Source organism: Dama dama, chromosome 11 (assembly GCF_033118175.1).
Source record: "Dama dama isolate Ldn47 chromosome 11, ASM3311817v1, whole genome shotgun sequence".
NCBI lineage: Eukaryota > Metazoa > Chordata > Mammalia > Artiodactyla > Cervidae > Dama > Dama dama.
In genome coordinates, this window is record NC_083691.1 from 7,826,012 (window position 1) to 7,840,842 (window position 14,831).

General features: G+C 56.8%; 1 non-coding gene across 1 annotated transcript; it reads right to left on the bottom strand.

Annotated features, from left to right (window-relative positions):
* Nucleotides 1–4,706: 4,706 nt before the first annotated feature.
* On the bottom strand, nt 4,707–4,917 carry LOC133065757 (small nucleolar RNA U3). The gene has a single exon (XR_009695010.1). It is a non-coding gene; the product is annotated as a small nucleolar RNA U3 (small nucleolar RNA).
* Nucleotides 4,918–14,831: the final 9,914 nt, after the last annotated feature.

A 14,831-nucleotide genomic window follows, 5' to 3' on the forward strand; every position in this document is an offset into this window, starting at 1 on the left:
GCCTGGTGGGCTACAGTCCATGGGGTCACAAAGAGTAGGACACGACTGAGCGACTTCACTTCACTCACTTCATACTTTATTACTGGAGAAGGAAATGGCAGCCCACTCCAGTATTCTTGCCTGGAGAATCCCATGGACAGAGGAGCCTGGTGGGCCATGGTCCGTGGGGTTGCAGAGAGTCAGACACAACTGAAGCGACTGAGCACGCATGCACGCCCCATACCTGGGCTTCCCTGGTAGCTCAGCAGTAAAGAATGCAGGAGACTCGGGAGATGCCGGTTCCATCCCTGGGTCGGGAAGATCCCCTGGAGGAGGAAATGGCAACCCACTCCAGTACTCTTGCCTGGAGAATCCCATGGACAGAGGAGCCTGGTGGGCTGCAGTCCATGGGGTCGCAGAGAGTCGGACACGACTGAGCGGCTGACCAGCAGCAGCACCTCTCCATACTGGCTGAATCAGAAACTCTGGGAGTGGAAGTTAAACAAACCAACGAGCCTTTCAGGTGATTTTGGTACCGACTCAAGACTGAAGCTGCTGTTCTATGGGGCCTAAGGTCTCATTCTTGGGGTCATGCCTAGAAAAAAATATTTGTGTCCATCTGGCTGAATAGGACCCAGACCACCCTGGACCAACATCTAGCTGGGCTCTAGATTCCTCCCCCAACCAGCACCTTCACCCCCATCCCTCAGCCATGGTAGTTCTGACCAAAGCCAGGTGGTGGCGCCAGTGCCTCAGGCTCCACTCTGGCTTCCAGAAATAGAGACCCTGGAAGGACTGTCCCCCTCCCCAGCACCCTCTTCTTCCCTCTGGGAGCCTCAGCTCCAAGGTCTGCCCACTGGCGAAGACTCTGCAGAGGGGCCTTCATCAGAGGGGGGGGCTCTGAGGTTGGCACACCAAAGGTGAAGGCCAACCCCCTTTTCCTGGAGGTTAGGAGGGTGGGTGAGAGGAGACCCTTAGGTCAGAGAGAAATTAGGGGTCTCCGGCCTATAGGAGTTGGGGGTCAGGAGCCCTGGCAGGTGGCTGTGGTCTGGTGGACCCCGCCACACCCCCATTAACCCTTTGCCTTCCTTGCCCAACCTACCGCAAGGTCTCAGGTGCCGCTTCCCTTCCACTGGGTGGGGGCAGCCTAGAGGTACCCCAAAACCCAGACAGAGCCCCAGGGCTGGAGGTCTTCACAGCCTGGCAGCCAAGTAGATGGGGAGGGGAAGCCCACAGCAGAGGGGATGCACGGATGGAGCTCTTACCAGCTGCTAGCTTCACGTCTCCTGGGTTGGGGGCTCTCTGGGCCCCTGTCCTGCTTTGTGGCCAAGGGAGCCCAGGTTCCAAGCCGGAGGAGGACCCCACACACGGATCCTGGTCCTGGTATGCCGCTCGGCAGGTGGGGGTCCAGGAGCCCCCACCGGGCTCCCTCCCACCTCCGGTTCCAAGCCGGGGTCCAAGATGACCCAGAGCCGAGTGCAGTCTTGCCCCCCATCTGCTCTGCTGCCCCTCATCCTTCCTATCTGAGGGGAGACTGAGACCCTCCCCCCAAATCCAAGCTGCAGTCACCACTCCACTTAGACCTAGCATAGCTCCGGCCTTCGCTCCAGGAATCTGCCCCTCATCTCCAAGGGTCCCACCCAATGCCCACCCCACCCCAAAGGACCACCCTCTTGCTCTTGGCCAGGCCCTCCTCTCCCAGGAGCCCAGATGTGGAGCTGTCCTCTGAGGCTCTGCCCCGGTCTTCAGGAGGCTGGGGCCCGGCCAGCTGTTTTCCCCGGGCAGCCAGCTGTTTTGCCCATCACGAAGCCGCCCTGGCTCCTCTGCTAAGATCGTTGCCTGCTGTGTTGCTGCGGCTGGACTGCAGCGTGGCAGCCCCGCTGGGCCAGGGCCTGGGAGCTGTTAACTCCTCTGGGCCCAGGCAGCCCCTGCCCCTCCCAGCCTGATCCCTTTGGCCTTCCTCCGACCGGCAACCTGCAGCAGTAGCCCGTTGCCACACTTCTAGAGACCCCCAAGCAGGCCAAGCATTACTGTCCCCACCCCCACTCAACAACTGTGAACCCACCCTGCAGCCCCTCCCCTCAACAGGGCCTTGTCCTCAGGTGACCCCAGGTGAGAGAAAGGTTCAAAAGGATAAAAGATACCCCGTTCAGCATAATAAGAGGAATAGCTTTCAATAACTGTGTGCTGTGTGCCAGGCATTGTGCTAAGTGCTTGAAATGCATCATCTAATTGAATTTTCACAACCACCCTGTGAAGTAGGGAATACCTTCATTTTATAGATGAGAACACCAGGGCATGGTGAAACTAAGTCACTAGCTCAAGCCCACACAGAACCGGGCTTTGAAACTCCAACCAGGTTGCCAGCCTCTCTGGCTGGCCCTGGTGGGTTGCTGTTTCAGCTTCCCTGAGCGTCTCACCCCAGGCTTTCTTTCTCTGGTCTAAACCTCAGTAGCGCCGTCTGTGAAATGGGAAGCTGACGGGTGGAATCACACCACCACCGGCTCCGTGGGCTGAGTCGGGAGCAGTGCCAGGCTCTGTGCTCAGCACCTTCCAAGTGTTATTAGCGGATCATTCCTCTCGGTGGCAGCGGTCAGCCTGGGCTGAGATCCCAGCTTTCCTGCTTCCCGGCAGACTGGGTTTGGGCAAGGGAGTTTACCTCTCAGAATCTCCGTATCCAAAGCTGGAAAATGGATATAACAACAGTATCTACTGTTGATTTTTTGTGAAAAGGATGAGATAAAGCAGGTAAAGCGGTTGATCTGTACCTGACACAGTCAGAGTGGGTGGGAAATGTTACTCCTTCCTATTGTGACTATAAACCACAACCCGGGGACTTCCCTGGTGGTTCAGTGGCTAAGATTCCACTCTCCCAATGCGGGTGGCACAGGTTTGATCCCTGGGCAGAGAACTAGATGCCCATATGCCGCAGCTAAGACCCAGCGCAGCCAAATAAGTAAATAAGGGCTTTCCTGGTGGCTCAGTGGTAAAGGATCTGCCTGCCAATACAGGAGACATGGGTTCAATCCCTGATCCATGAAGATCCCACATGCCTTGGAGCAAGCAACGAAGCCTGTGCACCCCAACTAGTGAGCCTGAGCACCCTGGAGCCCAAAGGAGCTCCACAATAAGAAAAGCCACTGCAATGAGAAGCCCGTGCACCACAGCTAGAGAGTAGCCCCTGCTTTCTGCAACTAGACAAAAGCCCGCACAGCAACGAAGACCCAGCACAGCCAAAAATAGATTAATTTTTAAAAAGTCAATAAATAAATATTAAAAAAAATAAAATAGGGGACTTCTCTGGTGGTTCAGTGGCTAAGACTCCATGCTCCCAGTGCAGGGGACCCAGGTTTGATCCCTGGTCAGGGAAATAGATCCCATATTCTGCAACTAAAACCCAGCACAGTCAAATAAATAAATAAATAAATATAAATATAAAAAATGAATAAATAAATACAATCTGGAAGGATATGAATGGCCCACCCACCATAGTGCACCCCCATGCCCAGCACGGAGCTGGCATGTTTGAGGGCTGTGTCATTTCTTGTGATTGCATGCACCCCGGTCCAGTGATACCCATACCCACCCGGGCACAGCAGGCTTTGAGAGGGGGCACCATTGTCCCTATCACACAGGTACGGGGGTAGAGCAGTGGGAATCCCCAGGTGCCCGACTCTGAACTTATCCTGAGGCCGGAAACTGGCCTGTCGGGAAGGGCAGGAGAGACAAGGGAACAGGGACAATCCCAGGACTGAGACAGCCCAGAAGGTGACTGGGCCGTGGTTGGGTGGGATCTCAGGGTCTGGGAACGACCCCTCAGGATGCAGTGACCCGTGCTCTTCCCCTTTGTCCCCTCCCCCCTGCCCACCATGGGTCAGCTCCCTGGTCCCAGCCTAGACATCTGGAACTGGGACAGACAAAGGGCCGTGAGGAGGGACAATAACCTTCTGTCCATTTTCAGATGCCGGGCCGGGCCTGGCCAGGGCTGGGGGCCGGAGCCCCGGCAAGGCGGTGCCAGGCCCCCCGCGGGCAGCGGACAATGTTGGCAGTGATGGAGAGGAGGCATTTCAAAGCGTTTTGTTCCCGATGACCCCCTCCCCCCCAACATCTCGCCCCAGCTCAGGGTGAGGCCCCAGCCCCACCCCCAGTCACCCAGGCCCCTGCTCTGGGCGGCTTGGGGACCGGCCACATTCTTGACCTCAGGGGAAAAGTTTAGACTCTCTGCGCCCTGGGCAACAATAACAGTGTCACAGACCTGATTTAGGAGCAGCGCTTACCATCACAAAGCGGCAGACAAAGAGCCTGGTCTGAGAACGAGCCGGGCCTCTGCGCCTACTCCTCCAACCTCTGTTCACTCCTCTCCCGGGCTCTGCCTGGGCAGGACTGGGTACCAGGGCCTGACCCTGGGCATAGAAAGCCAGAGCAGGACTCAGGAGTGAAGGAGAAGGGATGGGGGATCCAACTGGGAATGAGGGAGCCTGAGAGCTTTCCTGAGAGTCCCTCCCCTCTCTGGGCCTCAGTTTCTCTCTCCGTAACCAGGTGGCTAAACTATAAGCCTGAAAGCAAGAGGCTCTGATCCTGCAGACAGGGGAGGTCTCTTTGATGATGATCATGAAAAGGATTTCTCACTTCATTCTGGGCGCTTCACAGAAGCCAGGCACTGAGATCACTGACTGACCCCTTGCTACCTTAAGTCACCACTTCTTTTTCTTTTTTAAATGATGGCGACCACGCAGCAGCATCCTCTGCCTGTTACTCTCCCAAAGGAAGAGAAGAATTATCAACAGCCAGTGGCAGTTGCAGAAACAACCCTCAGAGCAGGTTTCACACTCGAGAGAGAACGGTGAGCCTCTTCCTCGGGGGTTTCTGGTGTTCGACAGGGTCAGAGAAACTTCTCTAGTAATGAACTATAGACGGGATTCCTGAAAGGAGAGTTTTTCATCCCCTTTGATCATTTAATCCTCACCAACCTCACAAAGCAGGTGTACCGTAAACCCTAGTTTGCAGTTGATAACTGAGGTTCAGAGAAGCTGAGTCGCTTGTCCAAGGCCACACAGCTTGGAGGTTACAGAGACGAGGCGAGGCTGGTTCCCCTCTGATTATAGATTCTACTGCGGAGGGAAGGAGAGAAGGGCAACGAGGCAGCTGGACCCTGCTGAGTCCTGGGTGGGAGGGCCTCTCCTCCCAGCCAGAAGGCTATGAATAAATAAATGTCTGATTACTCCCAGGGGGAATTCCACCCTTGGAGCAGGTGCCTTTAAAAACTAGATTGATTCTCGTCTGTGAGCAGAGGTTGGCCTGGCCAGACACCCAGATGCAGGGGATTGGACACAATGACCTCTAGTGGAGACCTCCGAGTAATTAGAGGCAGGATAAGGGAACATTTGAAGGCTTAGGATGCTGGAGCCAGCCTGTGAGTTCGAATCCCAACTCTGACTTTTCCTAGCAGTGTGTCCACAGACAAGTGACTTCCACTTTCTGCGACTCTGTTTTTCAGTCAGCAAAACTGCACCCACCTTCTAGGAGACCGTTCAGGGAAGTACATGCAAGGCCTTGAAATGGCACCTGACTCAGTGAGGGCTGTCTGCTCCACAGGGCAGGACACCTTAAGGTGGGCACTTTGGGGACCCTGTGGCAGGCAGGCAGCTGTTGGCCTCACTTTCCAGGGAGTGGTTGGGCTTTGATTACAGCATGAGGCACTATGGTTACACCCTGAGCTCTAAGGGGGCCCTGTGTTCTGGAATCTGAAAGGCCGAGGCCAACCATGGCGTCCGAGGGGCCATCAGAAGAGACTGTGGCTTCTCTGATGCCTGGGCAGGGGCTCTTGGGCCCTGGGCACAGTGCCTGGACAGAGGACGGAAAGCGAAGGACGCCCTGGGAGGTGCTGTCTGCAGTCTGCCCTCCCACTGCTGTCCCTGAAAAATCCAGAGGGACCAAACTATGTGGAAGGGCACAGCCAGGGACCCATGCATGGCATCCACACGGCATCCGCAGCACAAACGGTACTGCCCCTGGCGTCCTCAGTGGGCCTGGTGGGCTTGAGTTCCGACTCCGCCACCAGGATGAGTTGCTATCCCTCTCTGAGCTCATCCCAAAGGTCGTTTAGGATCCAGAGTGTTCAGAGGAGACCATCCCAGGAGCCCCTGATTCCACAGGTCTAATCAAAAAGTTGGCTTGGAATCCAGGCGTCCTTCTCGGCAGACTCCAGCCCCTTCTGCCTCCCTTCATCCGCGGATTTCCGCTCCAGCTCCTCTAATCACCCTCTGGCTCCTCTCACCAAACTATCAGTGCCACGCACACTCAGACAGAGGGCGAGACAGCCTGACAGAAACTGGCACAGACTTCTGGGGATGCGTGGGGCTCCCGGGAGCCCCAACAAGGACAGCCTCCTGCTCCCTCACTGCCTGCTTGTGAGGCTGGAGGAACACTCACCTGTGGGGCAGAGCATCTGTCTTGGGGTCCCCTCGGCCCGGGAGGCGGGTGGCGCTGCTGGAGCCGCTGTCTCTGGCACAAGGTGACTTCCCTACCCAGTTCCTGCTGCTGAGAAGGGCCAGTCAGGCAGGCCTTCAGGTGCCAGCCCGCCCTTCCTGGGCACAGATTTTCCTGGCATCTGCCGGGCAGGGAGGGCACTGGCTGAGGGCTGGGCCATGGGGCTGGGCAGGACTGAGGCAAAGGTGTTTCCTAGGGGGCTTGTCTGCAGTCCCTGAACCCACTCCTTCCCTGGACACTGTGGGCCGGGGGTCCAGGAAGCCTGGGCCCTTGGGAACCCAGAGAGGATGGATGGAGGAAGGCTGAGAGGAGTCCCAGGCCCCTGCCCCATCCTGCCCCCTGCACCCCTCCATACCCCCGCCCCAGCAGGCCAGCAGGGCTCAGGCTGAGGTGTTTGTTTTTCCTGTCTTCACACTGACTCCATTCAGAGAGGCCTTTCTCCACCCCCGGCCAGTGGCCAGGGAGCCAGGGCACCAGGGAGAGAGATCACTGCTCCCACCCTGCTGTTTGCAACCCCCTCCTGCCATCTTCCCCTCAGGAATGGCAGCGTCCTCGAGGGCTTCCTGGTTTGGGGGGGTACTGCAGAACCTGGGGGGGACTGGGGCGGGGGGGGGCCCACCCCAGAGAAGAGTAAAAGAGGGAAACCAAATGGAGACGAGGCGGTGGGGAAGAGGCTGTGACGTGAGGTCAGGAAAGGAGAGAAGAGGGACAGGGCTCTGCGAGGGCCTGGCAGGGAGCAGGGCTCCTTGCAGGAGGCCCGGGCAGAGGTGGGTGGGGAGGGGGCACAGAGCCGGAGCGACGGGATAGGGGACCGGCACCTTGACCGGCTGACGCAGGGCCACACGCCTGGCTCTGGGCCCTCAAGGCTGGGAGCTCCCGACTCCCACCTGAAGAGTAGCCTCTTCCTCATCCCTCGGCCCAGGGCCCCAGGCGGCGGGGGCGGGGGGTGGGGGGCGCTGTGACCTGGTCTGGGGCCCCGGGGGAGGGAGGAGGGTGAAAAGTTTCCCCAAGTCAGAAGGCCACGGGGGATGCTTCTCAGGGGGGTCCCGCTCTTTGCTCCCTCTGACTGTCACGTTGGTACATAAAGGGGGTAGAAAGGTCAGATGCGGCCTTTCAGGCCCGTGGGAAAAACTCTGCCCATTTCCCTAATCCATATTTATTGGTGTGAGACACTGGGGTGGGAGGAAGCCCGCCGCCCCCACCCGTCGCCCCGGCCAGGCCAGGTTAGCACTAAGAACAGGCTCCATGTCACCCAAATCCTACTCTTTGTCTCCAGATTGGCTCCAGAGTCCTCCCCCTTCCCTCCTCCCCTTTGCTCCCCCCGGCCACCACCCCCCCTTTGGGGTTGCCAAGCAACCGTGGAAGGGTAGCTGAGATATTTTCTTTATTACAAGCAAAAGCAAGACAGCATCATGGCCCCAGGAGGGGAGTAAGCTGGGGGCTGTGCTCTGGGGGGACCTCGCTACCTCGGTCTGCTCCTGGGCATGGGCAGTGGGGAGACAGGGCCTCAGAGCCCAAGAGAAAGGGGAAGGCGGAAGCGAGTGGTTGTGACTAGGCGGACGGGTGCACAAATGGGGACCCAGTCCACAGAACGCTGGAGGAAGCGGTGGAGCCCGGTGGCCCAGGGCTGAGCCCTCACCTGCCACCCACCGACTGTGCGTCCTGGGCTAAGTCACTTCCCTTCTCTGGGCCTAATTCTACCCTTTGATAAAATGAGAATAATAACGTGTATTATCTCATTTAATGCTCACATTAACCTCATGAACATTCATTCCCCTCCCCCTTTTAATGGCTTAGTAACCTGAGGCTCAGAGAGAATGGGATGTGTTTCCCAAGGAAATGGCAGAAAGTGAAGATTCTTGAGCCCCAACCGTTTTCTTAACACCAGCTTTATTGTGATGTAACCCACATACCATACAATTTGCTCATTTAAAAATGTACAATTTGGGGACTTGCCTGGTGGTCCAGCAACTAAGAATCTGTCTTCCAGTGCAGGGGATGCAGGTTCAATCCCTGGTCGGGGAGCTAAGATCCCACATGTCATGGGGCAACTAAGCCTGCACCGCAACTAGAGAGAAGCCCACACACCCCAACTAAAGAAGCCTGAGCGTGCTCCAATGAAAGATGCCACGTGCCACAACTAAGACCAGATGCAGCCAAATAAATACATATATTTTTTTAAATACATATTTTTAAAACATAAAATGTACAGTTTAGTGGCTTTTAGTGTATTCAGAGTTGTGTGACCATCACCACAATCAACTTTCAAACTTATACATCACCCCAAAAGGAACCCCGTACCCATTAGTTTTCACTCCCTATTCCCCCCAAACTTCTCTACATCCCTAGGCGACCACTTTTTGTTTTCTGCCTATTGGATCTGCCTATTCTGAATATTTCTCTAAATGGAATCAGACAATATGTCTGAGTCCCAACTTTTAACTTCCAATGGCTCCAACATCACTGGGTGCTGGGGAAATAGAGGCGTCAGATGGTGGCTTGGCTAAGAACATGGCCTTTGCTGACAGGCAGACTTGGGTCTAAAGCTGGGCTCTGCACCTGGGGGCAGTCACTTCCTCTGTCTGGGCCTCCGGTTCCTAGCGTGTACAATGGGAACACTAACAGTGTTCCTCACAAAGCCATGAGCCTTGAGAAGTGCTTAGCCCCAGGGGACTTCCCTGGTGGTCCAGTGGCTAAGAGTTCACTCCCAATGCAGGGTGCCTAGGTTCCATCCTTGGTCAGGGAACTAGATCCCGCAGGTGGCAGCTAAGACCTGGTGCACCCAAATAAATAAATAAATAAAAATAGATATTTTAAAAAGTGTTTAGCCTAGCACTTAGAACTTAATATATGGCTGTTTTGAACTAGATTATAATAACCATACATCCGCACCTCTATTAATATTTATCCCTTTATTAATAAAAGTTAGCACCTTCTAAGAGTCAGGCATTCTTCTAGGAGTTGGAGATAGAGCAATGAACAGGACATGATCCCTGTCCACATAGGGTTTACATTCTAGGGGAGAGAAAAACTCGACAGTGGGTAAATAGCAGACTTTCGGGGAGGGCTACGTGTAATAAAGGGCTTCCCTGGTGGCTCAGTGGTAAAGAGTCCGCCTGCCAATGCAGGAGATGTGGGTTCGATCCCTGATCTGGGAATGTCCCGTGGAGAAGGAAATGGAAACCCACTTGAGTACTCTTGCCTGAGAAATCCCATGGACAGAGGAGCCTGGCAGGCTGCAGTCCATGGGGTCACCAAAGAGTTGAGCGAATGACTGAACAACAAGGACAACGTGTGATAAAGACAACAGCACGGCATGAGGGAATGAAGCAGCTGGGGGGAGGTAGCTACTTCAGTTTGGAAGGCTTCTCTCTCCTGCCTTTACTCGTTTCATGGAGAAGAATGTCTTTTGTAAACTGAAATCTATCATGCAGGGTGGAGGGGTCCTGAGGATCCCCTCTGAGTGGGGCCAGTGGCCGGGCTGTGTCATCTTCTGAGACTGGGGAGGTATCAGGCTGTCAATTCATTTCCAGGGCAGGCCACTCAGACTGCCACCACGTAAGAACACTGGCTGCTCTGAGAGAACTCTGCACGGATGGGGCAGTAGGAGCCCCAAGCCGGCAAGGGCCTGGCCTGGGGAGACTCACTGAGTCATCACGGGGCTCTTTCCTCTCTCCCAGGCCACAGTGAAACCTGGACTGATGGGGGCATCCGGGGACAGGACTCCGGGGGCGGACATATCTGGAGCAGGGATGCAGCCTGACTGACCTATGGCCACAGCTGCTTCCAGTGCACCTGCCTGCCAAGCTCTGGTCCTGAGCCGGCCTCGGAGCACAGACTCGCGGCTGCAGCGTGAAGGAAGCCCCCTTGAGTGAGCCCCCGCAGTGAGAACCTCAGCTGAGTGGCTATATTATGCACCCACAGTCAATTCCTTATTCACTTTATCTTCCATTCAGCTGTCCCAATGTCTGTTTTCTCATCCATCTATCTGTCTGTCCATCCACCCATTCACTGAAGTACAACTCCTATAAAGCATTCACCCATTCATTCAACGATTCGATTACTTGAGCATATCCTTTGTGCCGGGCACATTGTCTGGTTTAGTCCTTGGTCAGATGCCAGTCCAATCCTGGTAGGAAGGGCATGCCTAGCTGGCAGTGTGGGTGACTCTGCCACCTTCTTCCTGAGAGTTGGTCTTTCTTTTTTTTTTATTTTTTATTTTATTTTTTTTTGGTCTTTCTTAATAAGGGAGAAGGGAGAGAGCAGAGACTGGGAAGACTTGCGTACACACTTAAGCCTGAATGTAAATGTGCATGTATGTGTGTGTGTTAAAAGATAATGATAAAACCTGATTGCAAGCAAATGCAAGGCATATATGGACTTTCCCAACACTGTGACCATCTGACCATCTCTAGGGAAGCAGAACAGGAGTGATGGCCCCATTTCACAGAGGCAACAGCTAAGGTTCAGTCTGTCGGAATTCACTTGCCTGGAGGTGCAAGGCGATGCTGCCTCTCCCAGACATTGGCTCACATCCTCCCTATTGGGAGAATCAGTTAGTCCTGTACGGTCACAGAGGATTTTGCTAAAACTTCAGTTAAAGGGTTTTCCTGTGGCCCTCATCCTTTCACTGGGGCTGGTTCCTTTCTCTGTGCCTGTCTGTCTGTCCACTGAATGGAGATACTTCTGGACAGGCAATGTCAAACTCTGTTCATCTTCCCCTTCCCCCTCCCCCCAGGCACTGGCATACACATAGTACAGGTGCTCCCTAAATGTGACTCATTGCCAACTGCCCTGAGGTCTCCCGGACCGTTAAGAACCAGGGGGCAGGGGCCAGGTCGCGGGCGGGGGCGGGTGCTTTGCTCTACCATCGCCTAAGCCCAATGCTCCCACCAGCTCTCACCTGCAAACCGTCAGTAGCCTAACTGGTCTCCGTTGTAGGCCAGCTTGCCTCTATATTCCGCCCCCCTCCCCCTGACTTGCTACACTCCAGAGTCAGCAAACCTTTAAATATGTAAATCTGAACTTCTCAGACCTTCCAGGATCCCCACTGCGTTTAGGGTAAAATCACAGATCCTCCCAGCATCCTTCAGGACCCTGCGGGGTCAATCCCGGCTCTAACGCTACTTCCCCTTCACGCTCCAGCCATGCCAGAGCTCTTTCCCTCCCAGAACTCCCCAAGTTCTTTTTTGCCTGTTGGCTTTGGAGGTGCCCGTCCCTCCTCCTCGGCGCCCGCCCGCCTTCACCTCGCTGGCCTCTCCTCTCCTTCGGGTGCTCTCCTTTCCTGGCGCTCTCCTCCCCTGGGCATCTCTTCCAGGGACGTCTGCCCACGGCTGAGTCCCCGCCTAGCACACAGTAGGCAGGCTATAAATATCTCTTCAGTGACTGGCGGGAGGACCCTTCAAGGCTCCTTCATTTCCCTGAGGGTGAGGGGAACCGACCCTCCTCTTTCCAGGACCGACAGCTTTAAGTAGCTCTGACGGACACCCGTGCAGAGACCCCTCTCGTCCTCTCTGTCAAGGTTGTGTTTTGCCAGGCTGGTCAGGGGCTGGGCCTGGATTATAATTTATGAACAGACACAGGGTGCCTCCTGGGTTTCAGTTCTGAGTGTGCATTTACGCAAGTCCTCTCCATATCTTCTGGGGCATCCATATCTCACATCAAGGGTGGGAATCTATGGTGGGAGTTGGCTTCCAGTTCTGGCTCTGTCACCTACCACTGGGGACAAGGAACTTAGCTAGCCACCAACCTCAGTTTCTTCATCTGTAAAATGGGGCTGCTAACAGTGCCTACTTCTCAGAGTCGTTGTGAGGAGTCAACAGGTTCCTACCTTTAAGGCGCTTAATGCTTGGTACTTAAGGCACTTGTTATAGTTATGATTATCAGATGGAGCATTCCCAGGGAGTTAGGACCTGGTAAGCAGGGCTCCCTCTCTATAAAAACTCAATTTCAAGTATTACTCATCGGAAGCCTTTTTCCTCAGCTTCCTTAAGAAATTCCAAGAAGTTAATGGGGTTCGTGTTTAAGTCAGCGATGGCTATTCAGTGATAGGCTGCGGACAGGGCACTGTACTAGGCTCGAAACGCAAAAAGATCAGGAAGACCTACTTCCTGTTCCAGTGAGGAACACAGACCCACGGAGACTCGCAGTTGAGTGGTGGCCCACAGAGTGAGCAGAGGAGGGGATTTCAGCGGCAGGAGCGAGGCTGCTTTGGTGCCTGGGGAACCCTGGGGTACATGGAGAGTGGAAAGGGAAGAATGGCCAGGAACTGGCTCTATATACCTGTAGACTGAGAGCCTTCTCTGTACCAGACCTGGCTGGGCTGGGCTGGGGTAAGCTTATATCAGACCTAGACAGAGCCCCTGCCCTCCTGGACCAGAGTGGCTGTCCAGTGGAAGAGACAATGACCAGACAAGAATGAATAGATTCCACGCCCCTCTCACGCCCTCCTGCTCCCCCACCCCACCCCCACATCCCTGGCAGAGCTGAGATATCCAGGAGCCCGCCAGGAGGTATCCTGGGAGTAAGCTCTTGTCCTTGGCCTGAGTCTCAGGACCCCTAGCGGGGGTGTGGTCTCTGGAGATGGTATCTTCAGCCAGGGGGGCTTGAGACTGCATCTCCCCTCCTTTATCCGGCAGCACAGCCTTTTAAGGGGGTGACCCGCTGACCTCTATACTGTTTCCCCTCACCCTCCAGCTCCAAGTCCCTGGGGCAGGAGCTTAAGGCAGGAGGGCTCCAGAGGCCTTAGGTTTAATGCAGATGTGTGTGTGTGGGGGGTGGCGCAGGATTGAGCCTTCAAATTCTGGGGTCTCCTGGGCACTCTTGGGGAGCTCAGTCAAGGTCAGGGGCCTAAGTTAGGTCCATGGGAGTGCAGGGCCGAGATGCCGGTGCCCGGCCCAGGAGAGGGAGGGGGCGATGGGCAAAGGGTTCAGGCGAGGGAGCAGGCGGGGCACTGGGAGTCTAGGATGCAGGATGGGGGTGGGAGGGCGAGGGGTCCTGCCAGTGCAGGGGCGGGGGGTGGCCCCCGGGGAGGGGCACGCTATGTCTTTAAGAGCTGCCTGAGCGCAGGTTGCAGCTGCCTGGCCAGCCCGAGAGACAGCGGAGATTCATTACCCGCCGACACAATGACCATTGATGGCCCCGTGGCGTTATTCAAATCCAGTACCAATTGCAGCCGAGCCCCTTTCTCCGCGCCAGGCCCGTATTGTTGGAGCGGCCCACTAAAAGCCCGCCCCGGCCCCGAGCCGCCAGAGGCGCCCGCTCGGGCTCAGCCCTGCGCCTCGCCAGCCCGCCGGCTCCCAGCCCGGCTCCCCGGGCGCTGCAGGTGACCCGGCGGCGCATTCCAGAGCTCCCCGCCGTCCCAGCCACCGCCGCCGCTGCCACCGCCGGCGCCCCGGCCGCGACTCAGCCACAGGGAGGGAGAGCGCCCGAGCCGGTGCGTGCGCGGGGCTGGGCGGGGGCGGGAGACCCACCGGTGCAGCAGCCCGGACCCCGGGTTCGGAAACGCGACCCCGCCTCGGTCCCCCGTCTTTCGGATTCCCAGCGAACCCGGGGAGCCCAGGCTGGGGGCGGGGAGAGGGGAGTCGGGGTTCCCCGGGCCTGACACAGGAGGCTCCCCCGACCTGGGGCGGCGCAGAGACCCAGCGCGGGCTACTCTAGGGACCCCGGGCCGCGATTGAAGGAGACGCACGCCGGGGGCGACGGGGATCCCCACGCAGGGTCGGGATCCGCGTGCTTGCTCGTCCACCTTACCGCGGGATGGGCCGCTACCGCCGAGCGTCTGCGAGGTCCGCGCAGCTCCGGAGATCTGGTCCGGTGCTTTACAGGAGCGAAGCGGAACCCCGCAGGAGACCGGGGCCCTGAACTCAGGGGCTTCGCCACTGATTGTCCAAACGCAATTCTTGTACGAGTCTGCGGCCAACCGAGAATTGTGGCTGGACATCTGTGGCTGAGCTCTGGGAGCGACAGGGGCGGGAGCCGCAGGGAACCAAGCTCGGCGCGGGCGAGACCCCTCGGGTGGCGGCTGGCTGGCCCCAACGCGAGGATCGCGGCCCCGGCCGGGCGCGCAAAGGAGGGACGCCGGTCCCTGTCACCAGCGCCGCCATCCTCCTCTCTTCGTCGTCGTCCTCGTTCTCCTCCTCCTCTGCGGGTGACCAGCCCTGGCTGGCGGGGTCCTCCAGCCGATCGCGTCGTTTCCCCCTTTTTCAAATTTCGGCCGGGAACGAAGCTGGCACGCCGCGGCGGGGCCCAATTGTGGTCCGGAGAGCTCGTCCTCGGCCGGAGCCGCAGGAAGTCGGGGGCGAAAGGAGATGCCGGCGGACTGCGCTTGCTAACTCGTTTTGAATTGATTCTAACCTAGCCTC